The following is a 15,068-nucleotide window of genomic DNA, read 5'->3' as shown; positions in this document are numbered from 1 at the left end:
CCATTTTACATTATTGAAGTCAAATAAATAAAGTCATATTAAAAAAAAAAAAGTTGCAATATTGTGAGAAAACGTTTTGATACAATAACTTTTAGGAATAATCTGAATTTTTGTTTTATTTTACAAGCTACAATTATGTAATTGTACAATATTGAAGTCATATATAATAAGAAAAAAAGTTAAAATGGACAAAGTTTTTCGGTAAGTATAATCCCAGCTCCCATTCGAAAGTTATCTTGCCGTCTGAGATGTGTTGTATCCGAAATAGCTGCAATCGCGCATTTTCTTCTATTAAGGTATTCATGTGTGTTTTCCACAAGCGTCTGTTCATGTAGAAGAATGAGAAACACGGGCATGTCTAGATGACTCACCTCCATCTTTCCAGTGGTTAGCTCCGGTTGTTATAAAGCTAGCTGTGGCGCGTTCTTTCTGACGTCGCTTCCTGTGTGGGGCGCGGTCTTTCTGACTTCACATCCTCTCCGAACTCAGTTTGTAAACGATCAATGAGTCCATACAAAGCTAAGAGCCGGAGATTCAAGAAATACACAGCGCACTTATTACCCTTGTAAAAAATTATCCAAGAAGGGGAATTTTAAACGATGGTTTAGTGTGGCTTAGGCTAAATAATTATTTGTTTAAGGGGTTATCCAGCTTAATGTAGACCGGGCCTAAAACCCTGGGAGTTGTAGTCTTAATGAAAATAGATGTTTTTGGTGAAAATGTCAAAGAAAACTTCAAATATAACATGACAGTTTATTTTGTTATTTCCTGCTTAAAGTAATCAACAAATAAGAAACTTTCCATCAGATTTAAATCCACAACTTTCAGTTGTTTTTTTTTAAATAAATTTGTTGTACACCTGGACTTATTGGACATGTAAAGAAGGTGCTAACTTGTCTTATTTTGTCTCATTTCTTCTTCTTCAGAACTGCACTTTGTGGATAAACACAAGAAGGAGCTTATCAAGAGAGTGACCAACGTTGATCCCATTCTGGATCAACTCCAGGAAAAGGAAGTCATCAAGACTGAAGTCTACACAGTGATCCTGAGGGCGACCGTCAGCCAACAAAAGATGAGGGAAATCTACTTGCAGGCTCTCCAGTCCGGCAACAAGGCCAAGGACGTCTTCTTGGAAATCCTGGAGGAGGAGGAGCCTTTGCTGGTGGAAGACCTCAGGCAGAACAAGTAGAGCCAGCTACCAGTTCCTGTGGTATTGCTAAGCAACGTCTTATCTGCTCTCTCTTTTAGAACCGATCTGTCTCTCCTCTGATCATTTTATACAGCGACTAACTACAGTAGTACTTCAACTCGCGAGCTCAAATGTTTCTACCATCCAGATTCCAAACAACGGAATCTTAAATCAGCGTCGCCCAGTGAAATTAACTTAAACCAAATTCATCTGTGTTTGTTCCTCGCGAAATTCCAACATCTAACACGCCTTTTAAAAAAGAAAACCAACTTTTGGATAATAATCATTGTATGAGAACCAAAACAATAGTAGTTTTGTGAATGTAAAATTGTACATTATCACTTGGGCTTCACTTGACTGATGTGGACTTTGGACTGCTGTGGACTTTGGACTGCTTCTCCACAGTGTAACAATGGACAATTGGTATTGTTCGTGTTGCACACCTACGTATTTAGGTGACGGATCGCAGAGGTCAAAGGCAACAAGAAGTGATATGTATGTCTACCTGGGGCCCGGCGAGCAAGGCACGAACGTTCCCACTTCCGGTGGTCAGGGGGCAGGATTGTGTCGATCTCTAGACAGTACCTACTTCAAAAAGTAGAGGCTCGTAACTCAAAAGAGCTGAGAGAGCTTGTATATTAGAATATTGGTAAGTTGAAGTACTACTGTACTACTAATGCTAGATAGAAACGGGTATTTATCGCTCTTTTTAGAACTTCCACTTTCGTGTTTTATGCGCCACTTACTTTAACACGGAGTCTTAAAGTGTTTTAATCTTGCCTGTCAACCTTACCGTTTTTGCTGGGAAATCCTGTTTGTGTCCTTCATTCTGTTCCCGTTTCCTTACTTCAGGGATGCCAACTGCTGCATGGGTCAGCTGGAGAGGGTCAGAGCCATGTATAGCGAGAGTAAGGTCAACTGGGTTTCCAAGTTGGTAGCAAACATGGCGCTCTGTAGTCACGTGAGGGGCTTTTGACCAATCATTCAGGAGATCCTCTGGCCATACTAACACGTTCACAGGTTGCTATGCTACCTTCTTTGAAACCACGTTGGCCATACTCTGGAGTGGATAGTGCAGTGGTTAGCAACACTTTCTTGTAACACAATGGATCTGACTGAAAGTCTGCCACGTGTTTTTTAATTGATTTAACAGCTTTTTTGTGATGAAAATGAAAATCCCTTATTTTTATCCATTTTCCAGAGAAATTTCCCATGTTTTGAAATGCAAATGTTGTCAGGGATGGCTTTAACTTGCATTGCTTTGCTTAATAATTACAATGATATTTCTTAACGCAGGGGTGTCCAAACTACGGCCCGACGTCTTCAAATTGGCTCGTGAGACGGAAGCTTGCCCGCAGGGAGAATGCATTCATTTTAAAAGTCTAAAATTTTAAAATGAATGTCAATGACCTTTAATTATGCACTGAATCCGCAGCATTTATTTATATGACCCAATGACTCATGTTGGAAAAAAAAATCCAACCAACACAAAATGTCAACAGACATTGTCACTGAACTTTGTGGATAAAATAAAGTGCATTCACCATAAAAAATTTCCAAATTACATCCATTACACACTTATCCATGTTTGCCGCATTTTAGCTGCTTGATATTTCTGATTGCAAAACTTTAAGGAGTTCGTCACAGATGTAAACAAGGTAGGAGTCGAACTTTCCCATACTTTAAATATCCAATTAAATTAATTAAATATCCATTATATTATTATAATATATACACATATATATGTATAGGGTATATATATATACAATATATATATATCAATCAATTTTCAATCAATTATATTTTATATAGCGCTTTTCTCTAGTGACTCAAAGCGCTTTACATAGTGAAACCCAATATCTAAGTTACATTTAAACCAGTGTGGGTGGCACTGAGAGCAGGTGGGTAAAGTGTCTTGCCCAAGGACACAACGGCAGTGACTAGGATGGCGGAAGCGGGGATCGAACCTGCAACTCTCAAGTTGCTGGCACGGCCGCTCTACCAACCGAGCTATACCGCCCCATATATATATATATATATATATATATATATATATATATATATATATATATATATATATATATATATATATATATATATATATATATATATATATATATATATATATATATATATATATGTGGAGAGAGAGAGAGAAAGCCTATACACACACACACACATATATATATATACATATATATATATATATATAGTATATTTAGAGAGCGCCTATACACACACACATATACAGTATATATATATATATATATATATATATAATTTGTTTCCGCACAATGCAACCCCCACGTCAAAAAGTTTGGACACCCCTGTGTTAACGCATTTGCCAGATGCAACAAATCATTTTTGTACGTATGAAAAATCTTACTTTTATAGGTCCTAGTTTATAGTATACCATAAATTGATTAACGTGGACCCCGACTTAAACAAGTTGAAAAACTTATTCGAGTGTTACCATTTAGTGGTCAATTGTACGGAATATGTACTGTACTGTGCAGTCTACTAATAAAAGTTTCAATCAATCAATCCTAATGTGGGAGTTGTGTACAACTATCAGGTATTACTGGTTGCATGTGAATATGTACATTAAATTGATTCTTTGTGATCTTAAAGGGGTCCTACCGTGAAAAAACAATTTTCCTTACCTATCGGTACTCGCTGCTGCTGTGCATTTGGGATCTGTGTAAGTCCCGGAGATTTGAAATCAAAGCGTGGGGGCATTGCGGAGATATTTACAAAAACAATCTTTCCTTCCCGCTTCCTCCAAACGGTCCGTTTAGAATATGCACAATTATTGATGTCACCAACTGGGAAGATCGTCAGCGGATTATCTGTATATGGTGTAAACCTACCCAGACTGCCTTGCGCGTGTACGCCATTTTTAGTTTATGCGCGCGCATCTGTAGTTTAGACCAGTGTTTTTCAACCTTTTTTGAGCCAAGGCACCTTTTTTTTTAATTTCAAAACATCCCACTAGAGAAAATGTTAACAAATGACACTCAGTAGCGTATATTGACCATATATGACGCAATTCTTCGATATGAATTGAAACCATAACCACTAATGCACCTCTAATTCTCAAAGTAGGCCTACACAGCTCGTGTAAAACTGGAGCCTCCGTGTTTTACACGAGGACCACTTTATTTCTTTTTCTTTTCAAAACCGCCGCTCCACTACAACGTGTCACCACTTCCGCTCTTAGCCCCTTCAAAATAAGAGCTCAAGGTATATATTGTATAACAGCTTATAACAAGAACTTAACATCACAAAGAGGCAAGCCCATAAAAATAGGTTACACAATTATTATCAGGGGCGAATTCAGACTATATTGAGGTGGAGAGTACAGAGGGGAACAATCAGTAATTCAAAAAACAAAGGAAAGGGCCTTCTTCTATATGTAGACCAAAGGTGTCAAACTAATTTTTAGATTGTGGGCCACATGGAGAAAAATCTACTCCCAAGTGGGCCGGACTGGTAAAATCACGGCACGATAACTTAAAAATAAAGACAACTTCAGATTGTTTTCTTTGTTTAAAAATAGAACAAGCACATGCTGAAAATGTACAAATCATAATGTTGTTGGGGTTTTGTTACACTTACATGTTGCGGTTAATAGTATTCTATATTTGTCGTTATTTATGCTTTCTGAATAAATTATGTGATAATGTTCATCAGTCAACTCATTGGTGTTAATTTTCAATCTATCATGATAAAAAAAAATTATATCAAAATCAAATTACAGGATGTTATTTATGTACTTTGTTTATTTTCCTCGATTGGTGCACTAACATCATGTGTTTTTTGTTGTTGTTTTTTTACATATGTAGCATAATCTACAAAGATACAAAGAATTGCTATTGCGACATCTAGTGGAAACATTTAGAACAGCGGTTTCTTTCATTAAAAAATTTCAGCTCAGTTTTATACTTCGCAAACTCATCCCGCAGGCCGGACACAACCTGCTCAGGCCCGCGGGCTGTACGTTTGACACCCTTGATGTCGACAAATAGGTGCTAATGATTATTTTTTAATGAATCATACAGAAAACAATTATGTATTTATCACACGCATAAAATGCCAAATTCATGTGGTATACCAACGTTTGTAGTTAAACATGTTCAAATTGCATGAAACTCTCATGCACAGTTCCGATATAACTAATGAAACGAATTAACAGAGCTGCCTCTCCTGTTAGAGCAGGGGTGTCAAAGTCAAGGCCCGTGGGCCAGATCTGGCCCGCAAATGAATTATCTGTGGCCCCCGGGATGATATTTGATTAGTATTAGAACGGGCCCGCAGGCCACAGCCGCCTGCTGCTGTTTTGCACGCACCAATACTCCATCAGTGTTTACGCTAGGAATTTTCAAAATGGGGTCCCGGGGACCCCATCGAGTCTTAAAAATAGGGTCCCAGAGTAAATTGTTTGTGTCCCACTTTTTTGTAACCGTTTTGAAAACAAATCAGAAATGTATGCATTATCCTGTTATATCTCACATTCTATATTGTGTTTTGGAAATAGATTGTCATAAATGTATTTAACTTGAATTAACATTAAAAAAATAATAATGCAAAAGAAATCACACTTTTATGCATATGTAAATGTATTCAGTTATAAACCGTCATTCACTTTCTTTTTTCCTTCATGGATCCAAAGACATGCACCTGGGGATAGGTTGATTGGCAACACTAAATTGGCCCTAGTGTGTGAATGTGAGTGTGAATGTTTATCTGTGTTCGCCCTGCGATGAGGTGGCGACTTGTCCAGGGTGTACCCCGCCTTCCGCCCGAATGCAGCTGAGATAGGCTCCAGCGACCCCAAAAGGGACAAGCGGTAGAAAATGGATGGATGGATGGATGGATCTAAACTTTACCGCTGCCTGTATTTTTTTCTATATTTTTATTGTAATATTTTCAGAATGTGTTTGTTCTATTTTTGGCAATAAGTAAGACAAAGAAAACAATCTGAAGTTGTCTTTATTTGTTTTAGTTTGAATGCCATAATTTTAATAGTCCGGCCCGCGTGTGCACATATTTTCCTCCATGCGGCCCCTGAACTCAAATGAGTTTGACACCCCTGTGTTAGAGAAATGTCTATAAAGTGAAATAGTGTCAAAAATACTCTGTGAATATGTATTGTCCTGATTCAGTATTTGAGCTTAACAGTGTAGAACGTCAATACAGAGTTTGAACCTAGAAGACCATTTTTTTTTCTGCAGAGAAAATGTATTAAAAAACATTGCAGATATTATTTCTCAAGTGTAAATATTTCTGTGTAATTCAAAGCATTACAGAAAGTGAACTTTAAAGGGGAACCGCACTTTATTGGAGTTTTGCCTATCGTTCACAATCCTTTTGGGAGACAAGAAGACAAAAGGTTGGGTTTTTTTGCATTCTACAGGCATGTCATTTTTCCGTCTATAGTCGGAAATCCGTCTTTTTTATCTCTGTAAAAAAAATTATTTTTTAATTCCGACCTACAATGTGTGTTAAAATCTTGATCCGTCTCTTTGCCATACCTGCCAACAACTACGGTTTTCCGGTAATGAGTACGGTTTTTGATAATCCAGTGGTAAAAACTACAGTTTACCATTAAAAACGATTAACTTAAAAATCTAAGCTACGTAGCAAAGCAACTCCACGGGCAGGGGACAAAATATACGGGAAACATCAATGATGATTGGTTGGTTTACGTATAAGAAAATCCACGATTGGTTGGTTTGTTTACTATGATGATTCACGATTGGTTAAGATTAGGGAAAAACATTATGGACAGGCCAATCAGAGGCAAGGTAGGGCGGGTCTTCGAACCAGGAAGGGAAATCACAACAGACACGCACATCCCAAATGACAGTGAGAGAGTCGGAAAAGAGAAGAGGGAATATTCAAGCGGGCAATTTATATATTAAAACAACTAGTGGAAGATGGCAGAGGGATTCTCTTCCTTAGATTTTTCTTTTAGCGATGTAGACGACGTCCAGGAAACCCACAATGCGTCAACTTGGCCACATTTAGACAGATGTATTCATCTGGATAAAACAATGCCCAAATCATTCATTTTAGTTGTTTACCATTCAAGCACAAATCAAAATCTCGACGTGGAAGACGTGGAATACACATTTAAAGGCCTACTGAAACCCACTACTACCGACCACGCAGTCTGATAGTTTATATATCAATGATGAAATCTTAACATTGCAACACATGCCAATACGGCCGGGTTAACTTATAAAGTGCAATTTTAAATTTCCCGCGAAACTTCCGGTTGAAAACGTCTATGTATGATGACGTATGCGCGTGACGTCAATCGTTTAAACGGACGTATTCAGACACCGTTGTATCACAATACAAAAAGCTCTGTTTTCATCGCAAAATTCCACAGTATTCTGGACATCTGTGTTGGTGAATCTTTTGCAATTTGTTTAATGAACAATGAAGACTGCAAAGAAGAAAGCTGTAGGTGGGATCGGTGTATTAGCGGCTGGCTGCAGCAACACAACCAGGAGGACTTTGACTTGGATAGCAGACGCGCTATCTGACGCTAGCCGCCGACCGCATCGATGATCGGGTGAAGTCCTTCGTCGCTCCGTCGATCGCTGGAACGCAGGTGAGCACAGGTGTTGATGAGCAGATGAGGGCTGGCTGGCGTAGGTAGATAGCTAATGTTTTTAGCATAGCTCTGTGAGGTCCCGTAGCTAAGTTAGCTTCAATGGCGTCGTTAGCAACAGCATTGTTAAGCTTTGCCAAGCTGGAAAGCATTAACCGTGTACTTACAGGTCCATGGTTTAATAGTATTGTTGATTTTCTGTCTATCCTTCCAGTCAGGGGTTTATTTATTTTGTTTCTATCTGCAGTTAAGCCCGATGCTATCATGCTAGCTCAGTAGCTAAAGTGCTTCGCCGATGTATTGTCGTGGAGATAAAAGTCACTGTGAATGTCCATTTCGCGTTCTTGACTCTCATTTTCAAGAGGATGTAGTATCCGAGGTGGATTAAAATACAAATCCGTGATCCACAATAGAAAAAGGAGAGTGTGGAATCCAATGAGCCCTTGTACCTAAGTTACGGTCAGAGCGAAAACAGATACATCCTGCACTGCACTCTAGTCCTTCACTCTCACGTACCTCATCCACGAATCTTTCATCCTCGCTCAAATTAATGGGGTAATCGTCGCTATCTCGGTCCGAATCGCTCTCGCCGCTGGTGTAAACAATGGGGAAATGTGAAGAGACTTTCAACCTGCGACGTCACGCTACTTCCGGTACAGGCAAGGCTTTTTTTATCAGCGACCAAAAGTTGCGAACTTTATCGTCTATGTTCTTTACTAAATCCTTTCTGCAAAAATATGGCAATATCGCGAAATGATCAAGGATGACACATAGAATGGATCTGCTATCCCCGTTTGAATAAAAAAAATTTCATTTCAGTAGGCCTTTAAGAACACACATAATTGTGGCAGACATGTGATGACTTTTGCTACAGTATAGCCTGTCTATTTCATTTTCATGGGTGTTTTAGAACAAGACAGTAGCTGGCTGACATTTAGTTCATTATTTCACATTGAATTGTTGAATCATTTTGAAACATAAACAAATACCTGCAAGATATTTGTTATTTTATGCTATAAATCACAAATGGCTATTCAGATAAAGGGAGTTAGCTAATAGTTTGTAAGTTTTTTTATTTTTGCATGAGTTTTGCATTTGGAGCAGTTGGAAAAATTTGGCTATAAAATCCAAGGCAGAATCCACTAAAGCAGAAACGTTGGTTTGAGTTGCTCAACGTCGGGACCTAATTCCCACGGGCCAAATCCGGCCCGCGAGCCATAGTTTGGGGACCCTTGATCCAGACAATATAAATACGTAACAAAATTATATAACGAGAAGCAATTTACCATACTGTATAGGAAGAAACACACACATATATACAGTATACATATATACACACAAACACTAAATTTGACATACAAAATAACTACTATTTTTAAGAACAAGTTACAGTAATATATAATATATATATACACTACCGTTCAAAAGTTTGGGGTCACCCAAACAATTTTGTGGAATAGCCTTCATTTCTAAGAACAAGAATAGACTGTCGAGTTTCAGATGAAAGTTCTCTTTTTCTGGCCATTTTGAGCGTTTAATTGACCCCACAAATGTGATGCTCCAGAAACTCAATCTGCTCAAAGGAAGGTCAGTTTTGTAGCTTCTGTAACGAGCTAAACTGTTGTCAGATGTGTGAACATGATTGCACAAGGGTTTTCTAATCATCAATTAGCCTTCTGAGCCAATGAGCAAACACATTGTACCATTAGAACACTGGAGTGATAGTTGCTGGAAATGGGCCTCTATACACCTATGTAGATATTGCACCAAAAATTAGACATTTGCAGCTAGAATAGTCATTTCCCACATTAGCAATGTATAGAGTGTATTTCTTTAAAGTTAAGACTATAGTTTAAAGTTATCTTCATTGAAAAGTACAGTGCTTTTCCTTCAAAAATAAGGACATTTCAATGTGACCCCAAACTTTTAAACGGTAGAGTATATATATACATGCTTATACATAATATGTATGTATATATATATATATATATATATATATATATATATATATATATATATATATACACACACACATAAATTATATGGGTAGATATTTGTTCTAAAAAGGGTATTTCAACAAGTAAACAGTACAGTAGATAGTTGATGTTGATATATGTAATGCACATAAGGGTATTCTAGTCAGATGCGCGTGTGTAAATATGCGATGTGTAAATATCAAAATATTACGTACGTCGAATCACTTTTTGTCAGGCAATATTACATTTAATGACAATTTTACATAAATGAATACATCCAAACACGTTGTACATATTTATTATTTGCAGGTAGAAATAACAGTTACAATTGTGTGTATATCTTCCAAGCAAGAAAGAAGTTTGATCACTAGTTCTATTAGTTCTAATAGAATGTTATGATCGACGGTATCGAAAGCAGCGCTAAGACATGGATGACACATCAGCATCCATAGTTAGCAATAGATCATTAGTCATTGTTGCGAGGGCTGTCTCCTTAGAGTGATTTGCCCTGATATCGGACTGAAAGGGTTCACAGGGATTGTTAGACGCTAAGTGTTCATTGTGCAACAATTTTATCAAGGATTTTCGAGATAAAGGGAACGTGAGACACCGGCCGGTAGTTTACCATGAGGTCAGGATCGAGGTTAGGTCTTTTAAGCAGAGGATGTCATGACTTGATTCTTGGGGTTTGCTTCTCCGGAAGGCAAAGGAAAATTGGCGCGGGCAAGGCGTGAATTTAAATACATGATTTATTTATTAACACTAATAAAGTAAAAAAAAAGGAAGCAAACAAATGGCGCGCCCAAAGGCGGAAATACAAACTTGACTAAGAAACAAAAGACATGCACGTGGGCACAAAAACTATGAACAAAGAAACAAAAACACTAACTGTGGTCTTAATAAACAAAACTTACTTGGTATGAGAAAAAACATGAAAAAGAGCAGCATGGATCATCAGAGTGGCAGGAGTGTGAATGTGTGAGGACGCCAGGACGAACAACAGAAACAGACAGATTTAAATAGTGACGTGATCAGTGAAAACAGGTGCGTGACTCGAAACGTGAAACAGGTGCGTGACAAGACAGGTGAAAACTAATGGGTGACCATGGAAACCAAACCAAGCAAGGAAGTGCAACCAGGAACTAAAAAGAGTCCAAAAAACAAACACATGGCCAAAACAAAAACATGAACAGACATGACAGAGGATCAATAACCGCTTTTTTGAATGCTACGGGAACAGTGCCAGAGGAAGTGATAAGTTAATAATATTTAGCACTGATGGTCCTAATATTACAAACAGCTCCTTGATAAGTTTCCCAGGAAGTGGGTCAAGTAAACATGTTTGTTTTGTCCCATTTATTAATGTTTTATAGTTTTAAAATGATGGGCGTTTTATAGTTTTTAGGTTATTACCGTTTTATAGTTTTAAAAGTTTGAACGTTTTATAGTTTTGAAGTTATTGTCGTTTTATAGTTGTAGGTTATCAACGCTTTATAGTTTGGAAGTTATTAACGTGTTATAGTTTTTAGGTTATTAACGTTTTGTTGTTTTTAGGTTATTAATGTTGTAAAGTTTTGAAGTTATTAATGTTTTATAGACTACGAAAGGGACAAGCGGTAGAAAATGGATGGATGTTTTATACTTTTGAAGTTATTAATGTTTTATAGTTTTTAAGTGATTAATGTTTTTAGTTTTAGAATTATCGTTTTATGGTTTTTAAGTTATGAACGTTTTATAGTTCTTAGGTTATTAACGTTTTATTGTTTATATAAATGGTTGATTTATATAGGCTAGTAAGGTAAAGTTTTGTACCTGACAAGTTTCGGCTACCTTTCTTCACGTTGTTAAGTGATCAACGTTTTATAGTTTTTAAGTGATTAACGTTTGTATAGTTTTTAGGTTATTAACGTTTTATTGTTTTTAAGTGATCAACAATTTATAGTTTCTCAGTGATTAACATTTGATAGTTTTTAGGTTATTAATGTTGTATAGTTTTGAGGTTATTAATCTTTTATAGTTTTTAAGTTATTAACGTTTTATAGTTTTTAATTTTTCTAATGTTTTATAGACCCCAAAAAGGACAAGCGGTAGAAAATAGATAGATGTTTTATAGTTTTTAAGTTATTAATGTTTTATAATTTTTAAGTGATTCACGTTTTATAGTTTTAGAATTATCGTTATATGTTTTTTAAGTCATGAAAGTTTTACAGTTTTTAGGTTATTACCGTTTTATAGTTTTTAAGTGATTAACGTCTTTATAGTTTTTAGGTTATTACCATTTCATATTTTTTAAGTGATAGTTTTTAAGAGGTTGTTACGGTTTTATAGTTTTTATAGACCCCAAAAGGGACAAGCGGTGGAAAATGTATGGATGTTTTATAGTTTTTAAGTTATTAATGTTTTATAGACCCCGAAAGGGACAAGTGGTAGAAAATGTATGGCTGTTTTATAGTTTTTAAGTTATTAATGTTTTATAGTTTTTAAGTGATTAACGTTTTTTAAGTGATTTTAAACAATTTGGAAGTTGTTTTAGAATTATCATTTTATGTTTTTTAAGTTATTAACGTTTTATAGTTTTTTAGGTTATTAACGTTTTATATTTTTGAATCTATTAACATTGTATAGTTTTGAGGTTATTAATGTTTTATACTTTTTAAGTTGTACATTTTTTATAGACACCGAAAGGGACAAGCGGTAGAAAATGGATGGATGTTTTATAGTTTTTAAGTTATTAATGTTTTATAGTTTTTAAGTGATTAACGTTTCATAGTTTTAGAATTCTCGTTTTATGGTTTTTAAGTTATGAACGTTTTATAGTTCTTAGGTTTTAACGTTTTATTGTTTTTAAGTGATCACATTTTGAAGTTTTTAGGTTATTACCATTTCATCTTTTTTAAGTGATAGTTTTTAAGAGGTTATCACGGTTTTATAAGTTTGTAAGTTAATGTTTTATAGACCCCGAAAGGGACAAGCAGTAGAAAATGTATGAACGTTTTATAGTTTTTAGGTTATTACCGTTTTATAGTTTTAAAAGTTTGAACGTTTCAGAGTTTTGAAGTTATTGTTGATTTATAGTTTTTGATTATTAACGTTTTATAGTTTGGAAGTTATTAACGGTTTATAGTTAGGAAGTTATTAACGTTTTATAGTTTTTAGGTTATTCATATTTTATACTTTGAAAGTTATTAACATTTTATTGTTTTTAGGTTATTAACGTTTTTTAGTTTGGAGGTTATTAACGTTTTGTAGTTTTTAAGTTGTTAACGTTTTATAGTTTTGAAGTTATTGTCGATTTATAGTTTTAGGTTATTAACGTTTTATAGTTTTGAAGTTATTAACGTTTTATAGTTTTGAAGTTATTAACGTTTATAGTTTTTAGGTTATTCATATTTTATACTTTTGGAGTTATTAACGTTTTATAGTTTTTAGGTTAACGTTTTATAGTTTTTAAGTTATTAACGTTTATAGTTTTTAGGTTATTCATATTTTATACTTTTGAAGTTATTAATGTTTTATAGTCTTTAGGTTATTAACATTTTATTGTTTTTAGGTTATTAACGTTTTTTAGTTTTGAGGTTAAGGTTTTATGGTTTTTAAGTAATTAACGTTTTATAGTTTTGAAGTTATTGTCGATTTATAGTTTTACGTTATTAACGTTTTATAGTTTGGAAGTTATTAACGTTTTATAGTTTTTAGGTTATTAACATTTTATACTTTTGAAGTTATTAACGTTTTATAGTTTTTAGGTTATAAATGTTTTATAGTTTTGAAGTTATTGTCGATTTATAGTTTTAGGTTATTAACGTTTTATAGTTTGGAAGTCATTAACGTTTTATAGTTTTTAGGTTATTAACGTTTTATAGTTTTGAAGTTATTAACGTTTATAGTTTTTAGGTTAGTCATATTTTATACTTTTGAAGTTATTAACGTTTTATAGTTTTTAGGTTATTAACGTTTTATTGTTTTTTTATTATTAACGTTTTTTTAGTTTTGAGGTTATTAACGTTTTTTAGTTTTGAGGTTATTAACGTTTTTTAGTTTTGAAGTTGTTAACGTTTTATAGTTTTGAAGTTATTGTCGATTTATAGTTTTAGGTTATTAACGTTTTATAGTTTGGAAGTTATTAACGTTTTATAGTTTTAGGTTATTAACGTTTTATTGATTTTAGGTTATTAAACGTTGCATAGTGTTCAGGTTATTAATGTTTTATAGACCCCGAAAGGGACAAGCGGTAAAAAAAATGGATGGATGTTTTATAGTTTTTACGTTATTAATGATTTATAGTTTTAGAATGATCGTTTTATGGTTTTCAATTTATGAACGTTTTATAGTTCTTAGTTTATTAACGTTTTTTTTTTTTTTTTTTGAAGTGATTAACGTTTTATAGTTTTTAGGTTATTGCCATTTCATATTTTTTAAGTGATAGTTTTTAAGTTATGGCCGTTTTGTGAAGTCTTGGGTGATACTTGAGAAATTGTGTCCAACATGATACAACTTTTAATTAATGTATGACTTTAATAAGTTGTAAATGAAAAAAAAACTTTTATTGTGACGTAGTGGGAGGCACACATTCATGCTCCTGTCCTGCTGTTGCTAGGTTACAGATGACCACGGACGCCGCAGCCTGGGCGGCCGCGCACGGCATCCTGACGCGGGTCCAGTCGCGGGCAATGTACTGGTGGTAGGGGTCCTGGGAACTCTGGGTCGACCCCCGGGGAGCCGTCCACCGTGACGGCGCGCCGGCGTTGTTGTGCTCAGGCGGCGGAAGAAGACCGCTTGTGTTGAGGCAGTGCGGCAACAGCGAGGAAGTCACTTCGGGGCGTTGATGTGCGACATGGCCGCCCTCTGCTGGACACTCCGATAACTGCCGCTACAAGCACAGGTGAGCTCCGTTAGTGTACACCTGATACTTTATTTTTTGGTTGTCTAATGTATGTTTGCATAATTATCTCACCATTAAATCATATTTAATCAAACTAATAAGTGTTGCAGACTTACATAAAACTTATAAATATGCAATACTGATTCTGAAATTGTTGGAACACATAGATAGCAACATTAGCTTATAGGTAGCATTTGCTAATAACTAGCATTATCCTTATAGATAGCATTTGCTTGTAGCTAGCATTAGTTAATAGCTAGTGTTCGCTTATAGCAGGGGTATCCAAAGTGCCGCCCGGGGGCCATTTGCGGCCCGCAGGTCATTTTTTAACGGCCCCACGGCACATTTTAATAATACGATTAAAAAAAATCAAAACATAAAAAGTGGTATAAAAGAGCA

This window comes from Entelurus aequoreus, linkage group LG20 (genome assembly GCF_033978785.1).
Source record: "Entelurus aequoreus isolate RoL-2023_Sb linkage group LG20, RoL_Eaeq_v1.1, whole genome shotgun sequence".
Taxonomy (NCBI): domain Eukaryota; kingdom Metazoa; phylum Chordata; class Actinopteri; order Syngnathiformes; family Syngnathidae; genus Entelurus; species Entelurus aequoreus.
This window is presented reverse-complemented; position numbering follows the sequence as displayed.